A 14,309-nucleotide genomic window follows, 5' to 3' on the forward strand; every position below is an offset into this window, starting at 1 on the left:
GTACGTTACAAGCTGTTTGTGCAAATTAGTACTATAATATAACAATCTGTACAGAGAGACTTAGAATGGTAATTTGGTATCCAGGAATTAAAAAGAAGCTTTTGTCTCTCACCATTATACATAGAAAGATTACACTTGCCACTGTATGTTACAAATTGTGCTAATTAGTAAACTAATAAAACATACTGTACAGAGATACTAAGGATGGTGATTTGGCACAATGGTACTGACGGAGGAGCTTCATTGTCTCTCCATTATACATAGAAATATTACACTTGCCACTGCACGTCACAAGCTTTTCATGCTAATTAGTACCCTAATAGAACATACTGTACAGAGATACTAAGGATGGATATTTGGCATCCATGAACAGACGGAGAAGCTTTTATCTCTCTCCATTATACATAGAAAGATTACACCTTCCACTGTACGTTACAAGCTGTTTATGCTAATTAGTAGCATAATAGAACATTCTGTACAGAGATACTAAGGACGGTGGTTTGGCATCCAGGAACGCTGTTCGTTTTAAATAGTACCCTAATTGAACATACTGTACAGAGATACTAAAGATGGTGATTTGGCATACAGGAACTTAGGGAAAGCTTTTTTCTCTCTCCTTTACTCATATAAAGATTACACTTACCATTGCACGTTACAAGCTGTTTGTGCTAATTAATACTAGAATTTAACATACTGTACAGACATACTTAGGACAGTGATTTTGGCATCCAGGAACTTAGGGAGGAGCTTTTATCTCACTCCATTATACATAGAAAGATTACACTTGCCACTGTACGTTACAAGCTGTTTGTACTAATTAGTACCCTAATTAAACATACTGTACAGAGATACTAATGACAGTGATTTGTCATCCAGGAACGCTGTTCATACTAATTAGTACCCTAATAGAACAAACTTTACAGAGATACTAAGGATGGTGATTTGGCATCAAGGTACTTAGGGATGAGCCTTTATCTCTCTCCATTATACATAGAAAGATTACACATGCCACTGTATGTTACAAGCTGTTCGTGCTAATTAGTACCCTAATAGAACATACTGTACAGAGATACTAAGGATGGTGATTTGGTATCCAGGAACGCTGTTCACGCTAAATAGTACCCTAATAGAACTTACTGTACAGAAATACTAAGGAAGGTGATTTGGCATCAAGGAACTTAGGGAGGAGCTTTTGTCTTTCTTCATTATACATAGAAAGATTACACCTTCCACTGTACATTACAAGCTGTTCATGCTAATTAGTACTATAATATAACACACTGTACAGAGTTACTAAGAATGGAAATTTGCCATACAGGAATTTAGGGAGGAACCTTTATCTCTCTCCATTATACACAGAAAGATTACACTTGCCACTGTCCGTTACAAGCTGTTCGTGCTAATTAGTACCGTAATAGAACATACTGTACAGAGATACTAAGTACGGTGATTTGGCATACAGGAACGCTGTTCGTGCTAATTAGTACCCTAGTAGGACATACTGTACAGAGATACTAAGGATGGTGATTTTGCATCAAGGAACTTAGGGAGAAGCTTTTATCTCTGTTCTTTATACATAGAAAGATTGCACTTGCCACTGTACGTTACAAGCTGTTTGTGCAAATTAGTACCCCAATAGAACATACTATACATAGATATGAAAAATGGTGATTTGGCATCCAGGAACGCTGTTCATGCTAATTAGTACCCTTATAGAACATACTATACAGAGATACTAAGGGTGGTGATTTGTCATCCAGGAACTTAGCGAGCAGCTTTTATCTATTTCCATTATACATAGAAAGATTACACTTGCCACTGTACGTTACAAGCTGTTCGTGCTACTTAGTACTATAATAGAACATACTGTACAGAGATAATAAGGATGGTGATTTGGTTTCCATGAACTTAGGAAGGAGCTTTTATCTCTGCATTATAAGTATAAAGATTACACTTGCCACTGTACGTTACAAGCTGTTCGTGCTAATTAGTACTATAATATAACAATCTGTACAGAGAGACTAAGGATGGTGATTTGGCATCCAGGAATTAAAAAGAAGCTTTTGTCTCTCACCATTATACATAGAAAGATTACACTTGCCACAATGTTACAAATTGTGCTAATTAGTAAACTAATAAAACATACTGTACAGAGATACTAAGGATAATGATTTGGCATCCAGGAACTAAGGGAGGAGCTTTATTATCTCTCCATTATACATAGAAATATTACACTTGCCACTGTACGTTACAAGCTGTTCGTGCTAATTAGTACCGTAATAGAAAATACTGTACAGAAATACTTAGGACTGTTATTTGGCATCCTGTAACGCTGTTCATTCCAATTAGTACCCTAATAGAACATACTGTACAGAAATACTAAGGATGGTGATTTGGCATCCAGGAACTTAGGGAGGAGCTTTTTTCTCTCTCCTTTACTCATATAAAGATTACTCTTGCCATTGTACGTTACAAGCTGTTTGTGCTAATTAATACTAGAATTTAACATACTGTACAGACATACTAAGGACGGTGATTTAGCATCCAGGAACTTAGGGAGTAGCTTTTATCTCACTCCATTATACATAGAAATATTACACTTGCCACTGTACATTACAAGCTATTTATACTAATTAGTACCCGTAATTGAACATACTGTACAGAGATACTAAGGACAGTGATTTGTCATCCAGGAACACATTCTAATTAGTACCCTAATAGAACAAACTATACAGAGATACTAAGGATGGTGATTTGGCATCAAGGTACTTAGGGATGAGCTTTTATCTCTCTCCATTATACATAGAAAGATTACACTTGCCACTGTACATTACAAGCTGTTCGTGCTAATTAGTACCGTAACAGAAAATACTGTACAGAAATACTTAGGACTGTTATTTGGCATCCTGGAACGCTGTTCATTCCAATTAGTACCCTAATAGAACATACTGTACAGAGATACTAAGGATGGTGATTTTGCATCAAGGAACTTATGGAGGAGCTTTTATCTCTGTTCTTTATACATAGAAAGATTACACATGCCACTGTACGTTACAAGCTGTTCGTGCTAATTAGTACCCTAATAGCACATACTGTACAGAGATACTAAGGACGGTGATTTGGTATCCAGGAACGCTGTTCACGCTAAATAGTACCCTAATAGAACTTACTGTACAGAAATACTAAGGACGGTGATTTGGCATCAAGGAACTTAGGCAGGAGCTTTTGTCTCTCTTCATTATACATAGAAAGAGTACACCTTCCACTGTACGTTACAAGCTGTTCATGCTAATTAGTACTATAATATAACACACTGTACAGAGTTACTAAGAATGGAAATTTGCCATCCAGGAATTTAGGGAGGAACCTTTATCTCTCTCCATTATACATAGAAAGATTACACTTGCCACTTTACATTACAAGCTGTTCGTGCTAATTAGTAGCCTAATAGAACATACCGTGAAGAGATACTAAGGACGGTGATTTGGCATCCAGGAACGCTGTTTGTACGAATTAGTACCCTAATAGAAAATACTGTACAAAGGTACTAAGTATGGTGATTTGGCATCCGGGAACTTAAGGAATAGCTTTTATCTCTCTCCATTATACACATAAAGATTACACTTGCCGCTGTCCGTTACAAGCTGTTTGTGCTAATTAGTACCGTAATAGAACATACTGTACAGAGATACTAAGTACGGTGATTTGGCATACAGGAACGCTGTTCGTGCTAATTAGTACCCTAGTAGGACATACTGTACAGAGATACTAAGGATGGTGATTTTGCATCAAGGAACTTAGGGAGAAGCTTTTATCTCTGTTCTTTATACATAGAAAGATTGCACTTGCCACTGTACGTTACAAGCTGTTTGTGCAAATTAGTACCCCAATAGAACATACTGTACATAGATATGAAAAATGGTGATTTGGCATCCAGGAACGCTGTTCATGCTAATTAGTACCCTTATAGAACATACTATACAGAGATACTAAGGGTGGTGATTTGGCATCCAGAAACTTAGCGAGGAGCTTTTATCTATTTCCATTATACATAGAAAGATTACACTTGCCACTGTACGTTACAAGCTGTTCGTGCTACTTAGTACTATAATAGAACATACTGTACAGAGATAATAAGGATGGTGATTTGGTTTCCATGAACTTAGGGAGGAGCTTTTATCTCTGCATTATAAGAATAAAGATTACACTTGCCACTGTACGTTACAAGCTGTTTGTGCTAATTAGTACTATAATATAACAATCTGTACAGAGAGACTAAGAATGGTAATTTTTCATCCAGGAATTAAAAAGAAGCTTTTGTCTCTCTCCATTATACATAGAAAGATTACACTTGCCACTGTATGTTACAAATTGTGCTAATTATTAAACTAATAAAACATACTGTACAGAGATACTAAGGATGGTGATTTGGCACAATGGAACTGAGGGAGGAGCTTCATTGTCTCTCCATTATACATAGAAATATTACACTTGCCACTGCACGTCACAAGCTTTTCATGCTAATTAGTACCCTAATAGAACATACTGTACAGAGATACTAAGGATGGATATTTGGCATCCATGAACAGACGGAAAAGCTTTTATCTCTCTCCATTATACATAGAAAGATTACACCTTCCACTGTACGTTACAAGCTGTTCATGCTAATTAGTACCATAATAGAACATTCTGTACAGAGATACTAAGGACGGTGGTTTGGCATCCAGGAACGCTGTTCATTTTAAATAGTACCCTAATTGAACATACTGTACAGAGATACTAAGGATGGTGATTTGGCATACAGGAACTTAGGGAGGAGCTTTTTTCTCTCTCCTTTACTCATATAAAGATTACACTTGCCATTGCACGTTACAAGCTGTTTGTGCTAATTAATACTAGAATTTAACATACTGTACAGACATACTTAGGACAGTGATTTTGGCATCCAGGAACTTAGGGAGGAGCTTTTATCTCACTCCATTATACATAGAAAGATTACACTTGCCACTGTACGTTACAAGCTGTTTGTACTAATTAGTACCCTAATTAAACATACTGTACAGAGATACTAATGACAGTGATTTGTCATCCAGGAACACTGTTCATACTAATTAGTACCCTAACAGAACAAACTTTACAGAGATACTAAGGATGGTGATTTGGCATCAAGGTACTTAGGGATGAGCCTTTATCTCTCTCCATTATACATAGAAAGATTACACATGCCACTGTATGTTACAAGCTGTTGGTGCTAATTAGTACCCTAATAGAACATACTGTACAGATATACTAAGGACGGTGATTTGGTATCCAGGAACGCTGTTCACGCTAAATAGTACCCTAATAGAACTTACTGAACAGAAATACTAAGGACGGTGATTTGGCATCAAGGAACTTAGGGAGGAGCTTTTGTCTTTCTTCATTATACATAGAAAGATTACACCTTCCACTGTACATTACAAGCTGTTCATGCTAATTAGTACTATAATATAACACACTGTACAGAGTTACTAAGAATGGAAATTTGCCATCCTGGAATTTAGGGAGGAACCTTTATCTCTCTCCATTATACACAGAAAGATTACACTTGCCACTGTCCGTTACAAGCTGTTCGTGCTAATTAGTACCGTAATAGAACATACTGTACAGAGATACTAAGTACGGTGATTTGGCATACAGGAACGCTGTTCGTGCTAATTAGTACCCTAGTAGGACATACTGTACAGAGATACTAAGGATGGTGATTTTGCATCAAGGAACTTAGGGAGAAGCTTTTATCTCTGTTCTTTATACATAGAAAGATTGCACTTGCCACTGTACGTTACAAGCTGTTTGTGCAAATTAGTACCCCAATAGAACATACTGTACATAGATATGAAAAATGGTGATTTGGCATCCAGGAACGCTGTTCATGCTAATTAGTACCCTTATAGAACATAACAGAAAGAGAAAAAAAGACTCTTTTTTGGGCGCACTCTTGAGTTAATTAACATATAAGAGATTAGAAGAATTGATCTAAAAATTAACTTTTAATGATGTTACAACAATAAAATAGGTTCAGTGGTCAGATGGCATCAAACATAATTAAATAGATTAGTTTAATAGCAATAGATTAGCTGATATTGACTGTAATGTCATACTCCAATATAATCAATCATAATTGGATGCTAAAATTCGCATGATAATTCCGGCTGCCGGCGTACAGCGCCTGTTGTGGGGGGGTGGAACCCACCAATTTACGTGGTAGATAAGACCCCTCAATCCATTATCACAAAATTGGTATAGTAAAGGTGCCAGATGGCATATTATGCTCCGCTATCGCAGGGAAAGAAAAGACAAGATAAGAAATGAGACGGTAGAGTGATTCTGCTGTCAGTGTTAGACTCTGAGCATTTAGGCAAGTCTATTCTCTACTATACTGAGTATTCCTCAAGGGTCGCCCACTTGAGTACTGGCCCAGCCCTACACAGATTAGCTTCCAAGATCGGACGGTTTCGGGCGTTACCAGTGTGGTATGATAGTAGAGGTGGTGATTAAGAATAATCCGATGCTTCTGGAATCACTGATGAGAGTTCACGAATTGCATAGTATCAAAGAAGAGAGACGAAGATAAGATGGATCTGCTGCCAATGTTAGACAGGGACAAGCCCTGAATCAGTGGTGAGAGTCCACGAAAAATAGAAAAGGATGAAAAAAATAAGAAAACATGAAGAGGAGGCAGACTACTGCTACTGTGAGCAAAAAATGTACTGACATAAATAAATGTACTGGATAAACCAATAGAATATTATCTGGGGTAATGGGTTCTAACACCAGATGTAAAACAGTTCAAGTAGAAGACAATGAGATGCAAACAAATTGAAAAACAAAATAACAGTATGACATTAAAGTAGAGTCAAATTTGGGCCTGTAATATTCTGTGCTAAGCTGTTTCAGTGATATTCATACTTCTGTAGCATGTGGCTAATAAAAGTAAACATTGTAGCAAGTACACAGAATGTTACTCAAGGCTGAGTTTGCACAGTGACACTGTAAGTGAATGCCTGTGTGAGTAAGTATGATTACATGAATAAATAGCTGTGTACAAATTACCTAAATACTCAAGTGGTGATTAATATATATAACTATCAATCAGCACATAATTGATCTTATTATTTGAGTAATAATGAACATATGGGCATATATAGCAGGGAAATTATATTCCAAAAGTTGACAGAAAAACTGTACAGGTGATATTGTAGAAGAATCCGTTCGGGTGAATATGATAAGGAAAGAAAATAAATTGGCTGATATTACCCTGATGATTAGCAGGCCTGTCCTGAGTCTCATAGGCCAGGGAAAAGAATTCCAGGGGGTAGCAAGTCCAAGGATTTGGATACAGTTGATAGCGGGCAGTCAATGGAAAACTGTCCGTGCAGGACAGTGCGTGGCCGCCCGGCAGAGGTTCACCAGTCGGCCGGCTGGTGCAGGTGTCAGGAACAGGAACTGTGCAGTCTCTTGTCACGGGCGAGCGCAGGAGTCCCGCAGTGTAGTTAAAGTGGAAGGCACTCGTACGGGAAATGAGATGCGGTCGGAGCTGGAAGACGAGGGGTAGCGGTTGATGTGGCACTGTAACGCTGAGGACGAAAGTGCTTCGGGCAGCCGGAAAGGAGAAACCTGGAAGACGCGTTTCACCCGTGTCCCGGGCTTGATCACTTCCTGTCACAGGCAGGGTCCCTGCTGATATTTAAATGGTCTGGGCTGATGCGTATCCAATCAGTGTTGTTCCATAGCTGACTCCATCCATATAGTGCAGCCTGAGAGGGCTATGTGATTAATTCGACCAGGATAAATCAAACTCCGCAGGGCCACCCGTGTAATTAAATAGCAAGAACGATAAGAGCAAAAAAAGGGGAAAAATACATGGTTAAAACCAGGTTAAAAATACAGCCATACTGAAAACAGGGGTATATCGATGTAAGACTATGAAAGTCTCCCCATAAAAGAGGAAAGTTAGAGGAAGGCGCACCGGTTATAACAGTATATCAGTGTATCATCTGTAACCAATAGCGCAATATCACAGGCACAAGCACATATAGTAATTGCTTAATTAATTTCACAAGTGGATATTCTGACGACAAAGTTTATGGGAGTTAAATAACGGGTATGACACAAGATATATTACGACAGCTATATTATGACAGGATAAATAATTGGCAGAAAGTTAAGTTCAGTCAGAAAAATTAAAATAAATTATCACGGTACTGATTAAGGTGCAGACTGATATAAGCAGAAAAAATGAAAAAATGATGAAGAATTGCATCAAACCATAATGCAAACTTATAACAGGCTAGGAAGATTATATGTAATATAATATACTTAAACTAGTTAAATTGTTAAAGAGATCTGAAAAAATACCAGTGTAGTAGTGTGAGTGATAATGACAGGAGAATTAAACTGCCGGGGGAGCTCTAGGTCCCTAAATGGAAGTGGATGTAAAGGTGCAGATTTGTGTCCGCTGGAGTGTGTATAGACAGTGGGAAAAAGAGGAGACTGGCAAACAAGAATGACTATCACACAACACCAAAACCTTAAGGGTAGTAGTGGTAAAGGGAAGATGGGAAGGGCGTTATGTGAAGAAAAAGCTTGTTGGAATGTGGGGGGGGGGGGTGGAAAGGTAAAGAAAGGGAAGGGAGTGATGGAGGAGAGAAGGAAGAGAGATCGTGTGGTGCTGGTGTATGGTGTAGAGCAAATATGTGACAAAAATGTGTGTACAATTGGGTGGGAATAGAGACGATATAAGGTGATAGAGTCGAAGTGAAATGATGATGTAGTCGTGACTATAAAGGGGTGGGGTATAATACCGTGTGAAGGAGGAAGAAGTGAGTTATGATGATGTAGGTGTGTAAGATACCTGAAAAAAAGAGAAAAAACAAAGGGGGGAGTGTTGTAGGGGTAGAAGGTGAAAAATGTGGTGACCTATGCCAACTAAAAGGTGTGGCTGTGGAAGGAGTTAGTACTCAGAGAAAGGCACTGTAATTGATGTATTCGTTCAGGCCCCATGGTTTTAATCCTCCTAACCTAAATGTCCATTCACTTTCTCTTTTGATGAGTTCCTTGCTTAGATCACCTCCCCGTATGCCTAGATGTACTCTCTCCAGGCCAAATGCACGCAGCTCATAAGGGGAATCTTGGTGCTGTGCATGAAAATGCCTTGCTACAGATGTTATTTTTTTACCCTTGAGCAGGTCTGATGAAGCATTTCTAATGGTTCCCATGTGTTCTAAAATTCTCGTTTTGAATTTTCTTGTGGTCATACCAATGTAACGTTGATTGCAACTACAGATTAGACAGTAGACCAATCCTTGTGTATCACAGTTGAAAAAGTGTTTCAGGGGGATGTCTTGTCCCCATTTATCTTTGACTTTATCTGTTATCTGGATCTGAGGGCACGCTTTGCATTGGCCACAAGGAAAGGAACCTATAACATTTCTTGATCTGGTGGAATCTCTTGTGAAATGGCTCTGGACTAGCATATCCTTCATATTGCTGGATCTTCTCCAGCTAATCTGGAGAGTGGAATCTAACAGAGGTGATAGGTCCGCATCGAGGTGTAAGACTGGTAGATGTTTTCGAATTGCATCTTTTACTTGGCGCCATTCTGGACAAAAAGTACCCACAAACCGGATCCGAGAGTCCCTATCTATGTCCTTAGGTTTGTCTTGGAAGATCAAAGTCTCCCTATTGATTTTTTGCACTGTGGTTTGTGCTCTTTTAAGGGCCCGCTTACTGTACCCTCGGGCTTGTAAACATGTAGCAAGTTCTTGGCTTTTTTGTTTGTACACTGAATTTTCAGTGCAATTGCGCCTGAGTCTGAGAAATTCCCCTTTTGGGATATTCTCGATAGTGGGCGGGAAGTGCGAGCTGGTCTGGTATAGGATACTGTTTGTGGCTGTATCCTTGCGAAAGAGCTCTGTGGCCAGTGTCCCATTATCTGTTGTGTAGATATTGAGATCGAGGAATGACACCTTGTCTTTACTCATTGTGTGAGTCAAAAAGATATTCAAATTGTTGTTATTCAGTAGATTAATAAATTCAAGTAGGAGTTGTTCATTGCTGTCCCAGATCACAAAGATATCGTCTATGTATCTGAGCCAGTACATGATATGTCGTGTGTAATCCTGATTGTCATCCCTAAATACTACTGTTTGCTCCCACCACCCCAGAAATAAATTGGCATATGTGGGTGCGCATGCCGCTCCCATCGCAGTTCCCCGAATTTGCTGGAAGAACTGGTCGCCGAAGGTGAAGAAATTTTTGTTTAGTACGAAACTTAGCATTTCACACAGGAAGTCATTAAATTGGTTTTTTTCTTTCATGTCAAGAAAGAATTTGGTCGCTTGGACTCCTTGCTGATGGGAGATACTACTGTATAGTGCTTCCACATCAAGGGTGACCAAAATGCAATCCCCTTCCACACAGACATCATGCAATTTACGAAGTCGATCTGACGTATCTTTCAAATAAGATGGTAGTGTTAATACGTGTTCTTGGAGATGTAGATCTAGGAATTTACTGGGTGTTTCCAAGAGTCCCCCATTGCCCGAGACAATTGGTCTCCCAGGTGGTTTCTTGAGGTTTTTATGTACTTTTGGTAGAAGATAAAATGTGGGGACTCTAGGGTTAGAAACTGTAAGATATTTCGCCTCTTGTTGTGTGATGGTTCCAACCGCAAGGGCTTCTTCAATCATGTGCATATATTGTTTGTGGAATTTAACTATTGGATTGAGCGGTAATTTCAAATAGCATGTCGTGTCTAGGAGTTGTCTGCGTGCTTCTGCTTCATACATTGTAGTGGGCCATAGGACAATATTGCCCCCTTTATCTGAGGGTTTGATAACAACGTCACCCCAGGCTTTGATTTCTTTGAGGGCTTGTCTCTCTCTGAATTTGAGGTTCTTGGTGATACACCTCTTCTTAGAGTTAGTATGAATTTCATCAAATTCTCTTGATACCAAGTCCAAATAGATTTTAATCTCCGGGCTATTGGTATCTGGGGGAAAGAAGGTAGACTTGGCCTTGCATATTGGCCTGGTATTTTGCACAGATGGTACGTTCGATGGTGATTCCATATAGAGCTCTTCCAGGGTTTGTAACGCTGCCAATTCCTCCTCTGACAAGGTTGTTGCCAATGATGTAGAGGTGGATGGTTCCTCAGATGCGGATGTATTCGTGGGAGATCGTATACCAATCAGTTGGGGTGAATCAGTCATATCGTTCTTAGATGCTTTCGCAAAGAATTTCTTCAATAATAATTTCTGACCAAAAAGTCTCAGGTCCTTTTCCCACATAAACCTATTAAATGGCAATGTGGGTGAAAATGATAGCCCTTTACTCAGGACTTCTGCCTGATCTTTTGTTAAGATGTGAGTACTCAAGTTGATGATTTGTAATTGATCCGGTACTAGCGTTTCCTGGTGTTCCGAATGGGGTAATGGGAGGTCCTTGGGGCGTCCCAGTCCCGATGATTTCTGTCTGTGTTTCGTCCCCCCCTCGTCTTGTCTTCCTCTGTATTTGCTTCTGCCTTTGGGGCATTGACCTTTGCCTAAAAAAGGATCCTCGATGTTGTATTGTTTGGAAGTCTGGGAACCCCCTTCCAAGTGTTCTGTGGAGGAATCTTCGCTATAAGAGGATTCAATTTCCGAGGAGCTAATGTCCTCCCTTATAGGTCCTCCTCTGCCTCTTTGGGAATGGGAGTTCCAACGGAATATATTCCCTTGAGAAAAGTCGTTTCTATCTCTGTGGAACTTGTTCCGTTTGCGATCTATGATTGATGTTTCATATATGTCTAGTTCTTTCTTATATTTGTCAAATGTACTTTGAAAGGGTCCTTTTCCCAGGTCTCAAGGGTTTTACCTAGTTCCTCGATGTTCTTCTCAACCTGATCTAACATAAGATTGTCATGTTTGATGAGTATCAGAGTGAGCTCATGGGAACATTTCAATAAGGTTGCTTCCCATTCGGCCTTTAAATTTTCTGTGGCTAGAGGGAAGGAGGGAAAGACTCGAGGTCGTAACCCTCTGGGGGAGATCTTGGTCTTATGATAATTCTCTAGAGTAGTGATATCCCAGGTGAGCCTAATCCTTCTTTGTAAACTTTTTTGTAACCTCGAAAGGTCAGGCCTCCAATCTTTGGGGGTGCCTGAATTTTGAAAAGTATCAGAGAAAATATCAAGTTCCTCTAAGTTTCTACGTTTTGAAATAAGTTCTGTTTTTAATGAAAAACTCGACATAGTCTGAAAGTATGGCTGCAGGGGATGCTGATAAAATAAACTTAAAGAGTATGCACAGGAATGTAAACCGTCGAACCACTTGAAAAGAAAGAGATCTGATTGAGTAAGAAAATATAGAGGACCGTGCAGGTATAAGAAACTGAGATAAGACTCAGTATATCATGTACATATTGTTGGGGAAATACCGCACCGGTATAAACTAGGTATCACAAATTAATATAATAACCAAAATGAAAAGATATAAGGAAAACTATATGTTCCTAATTTTTTTAATTTGGTGGTGCACCCTGAGTCAATGGTAACTAGAGACAACAGGAAGAGAAAAAAAGACTCTTTTTTGGGCGCACTCTTGAGTTAATTAACATATAAGAGATTAGAAGAATTGATCTAAAAATTAACTTTTAATGATGTTACAACAATAAAATAGGTTCAGTGGTCAGATGGCATCAAACATAATTAAATAGATAAGTTTAATAGCAATAGATTAGCTGATATTGACTGTAATGTCATACTCCAATATAATCAATCATAATTGGATGCTAAAATTCGCATGATAATTCCGGCTGCCGGCGTACAGCGCCTGTTGTGGGGGGTGGAACCCACCAATTTACGTGGTAGATAAGACCCCTCAATCCATTATCACAAAATTGGTATAGTAAAGGTGCCAGATGGCATATTATGCTCCGCTATCGCAGGGAAAGAAAAGACAAGATAAGAAATGAGACGGTAGAGTGATTCTGCTGTCAGTGTTAGACTCTGAGCATTTAGGCAAGTCTATTCTCTACTATACTGAGTATTCCTCAAGGGTCGCCCACTTGAGTACTGGCCCAGCCCTACACAGATTAGCTTCCAAGATCGGATGGTTTCGGGCGTTACCAGTGTGGTATGATAGTAAAGGTGGTGATTAAGAATAATCCGATGCTTCTGGAATCACTGATGAGAGTTCACGAATTACATAGTATCAAAGAAGAGAGACGAAGATAAGATGGATCTGCTGCCAATGTTAGACAGGGACAAGCCCTGAATCAGTGGTGAGAGTCCACGAAAAATAGAAAAGGATGAAAAAAATAAGAAAACGTGAAGAGGAGGCAGACTACTGCTACTGTGAGCAAAAAATGTACTGACGTAAATAAATGAACTGGATAAACCAATAGGATATTATCTGGGGTAATGGGTTCTAACACCAGATGTAAAACAGTTCAAGTAGAAGACAATGAGATGCAAACAAATTGAAAAACAAAATAACAGTATGACATTAAAGTAGAGTCAAATTTGGGCCTGTAATATTCTGTGCTAAGCTGTTTCAGTGATACTCATACTTCTGTAGCATGTGGCTGATAAAAGTAAACATTGTAGCAAGTACACAGAATGTTACTCAAGGCTGAGTTTGCACAGTGACACTGTAAGTGAATGCCTGTGTGAGTAAGTATGATTACATGAATAAATAGCTGTGTACAAATTACCTAAATACTCAAGTGGTGATTAATATATATAACTATCAATCAGCACATAATTGATCTTATTATTTGAGTAATAATGAACATATGGGCATATATAGCAGGGAAATTATATTCCAAAAGTTGACAGAAAAACTGTAGAAGAATCCGTTCGGGTGAATATGATAAGGAAAGACAATAAATTGGCTGATATTACCCTGATGATTAGCAGGCCTGTCCTGAGTCTCATAGGCCAGGGAAAAGAATTCCAGGGGGTAGCAAGTCCAAGGATTTGGATACAGTTGATAGCGGGCAGTCAATGGAAAACTGTCCGTGCAGGACAGTGCGTGGCCGCCCGGCAGAGGTTCACCAGTCGGCCTGCTGATGCAAGTGTAAGGAACAGGAACTGTGCAGTCTCTTGTCACGGGCGAGCGCAGGAGTCCCGCAGTGAAGTTAAAGTGGAAGGCACTCGTACGGGAAATGAGATGCGGTCGGAGCTGGAAGACGAGGGGTAGCGGTTGATGTGGCACTGTAACGCCGAGGACGAAAGTGCTTCGGGCAGCCGGAAAGGAGAAACCTGGAAGACGCGTTTCACCCGTGTC

At 39.4% G+C, this 14,309-nt stretch overlaps 1 protein-coding gene and 2 pseudogenes across 2 annotated transcripts in view; 1 reads left to right on the top strand and 2 right to left on the bottom strand.

Moving 5' to 3' along the window:
* RGS21 (regulator of G protein signaling 21) overlaps positions 1-14,309 on the top strand; it is a 498,283-nt gene that overhangs the window by 360,845 nt on the left and 123,129 nt on the right. The window lies entirely within an intron of this gene.
* Positions 6,408-6,526, bottom strand: LOC134964970 (5S ribosomal RNA; annotated as a pseudogene).
* LOC134958883 (5S ribosomal RNA) lies at positions 13,050-13,168 on the bottom strand (annotated as a pseudogene).

This window comes from Pseudophryne corroboree, chromosome 9, assembly GCF_028390025.1.
Source record: "Pseudophryne corroboree isolate aPseCor3 chromosome 9, aPseCor3.hap2, whole genome shotgun sequence".
NCBI lineage: Eukaryota > Metazoa > Chordata > Amphibia > Anura > Myobatrachidae > Pseudophryne > Pseudophryne corroboree.